Here is an 839-nt window from a genome sequence, read left to right as displayed (position 1 = left end):
AGATCAGCATACCGTCCAAGAAGAGGTCCTAGAACCCGAGATCCAGGTGATGTCAATCCCTTTGCTAGAAATGAACGTACTAATGATAGCTTAAGTGGACCGAAACTAAAAATTCCACCTTTTGAGGGTAAAAATGATCCTGAACCAAGATCCAGATTCAGATTCATCTGGTGATGATGACTCGAAAACAGAGTAGCGTTGCCTTTTTTTTTTAATATAAGAATACCGAGGAAATTCCGAGGGATAATAGGATTTAGGGATTTCCTCGGGATTTCCTCGGAATAGTCCGAGACTTTTTCGACGATTTAGGGCTTTTCTTTTAGGGTTTCTGTTTCCTCGGAAAAGCCTCGAAATATTCCGAGGAAATCCAAGTGTTCCTCGGAATTTCATCGGAATATTCCGAGGCTTTTCAGAGGAAGTAGGGTTTTTAAACCGAAAACAACGAAAGATCATGCCAGACTTGAGAAAGATCATGCCAGACTTGAGAAAGATCATGCCAGACTTGAGAAAGATCATGCCAGACTTGAGAAAGATCATGCCAGACTTGAGAAAGATCATGCCAGACTTGAGAAAGATCATGCCAGACTTGAGAAAGATCATGCCAGACTTGAGAAAGATCATGCCAGACTTGAGAAAGATCATGCCAGACTTGAGAAAGATCATGCCAGACTTGAGAAAGATCATGCCAGACTTGAGAAAGATCATGCCAGACTTGAGATGGATCATGCCAGACTTGACCTTGATCATGCCAGACTTGAGAAAGATCATGCGAGACTTGAGAAAGATCATGTCAGACTTGACTTGGATCATGAGGTTTCACAAAATGATCGAGACTTCTC

General features: G+C 42.0%; 1 protein-coding gene across 1 annotated transcript in view; it reads right to left on the bottom strand.

Moving 5' to 3' along the window:
* LOC106308985 (2-oxoisovalerate dehydrogenase subunit alpha 1, mitochondrial-like) overlaps positions 1-839 on the bottom strand; it is a 10,328-nt gene that overhangs the window by 6,761 nt on the left and 2,728 nt on the right. The window lies entirely within an intron of this gene.

Source organism: Brassica oleracea, chromosome C8 (assembly GCF_000695525.1).
Source record: "Brassica oleracea var. oleracea cultivar TO1000 chromosome C8, BOL, whole genome shotgun sequence".
Taxonomy (NCBI): Eukaryota; Viridiplantae; Streptophyta; class Magnoliopsida; order Brassicales; family Brassicaceae; genus Brassica; species Brassica oleracea.
This window is presented reverse-complemented; position numbering and strand designations above follow the sequence as displayed.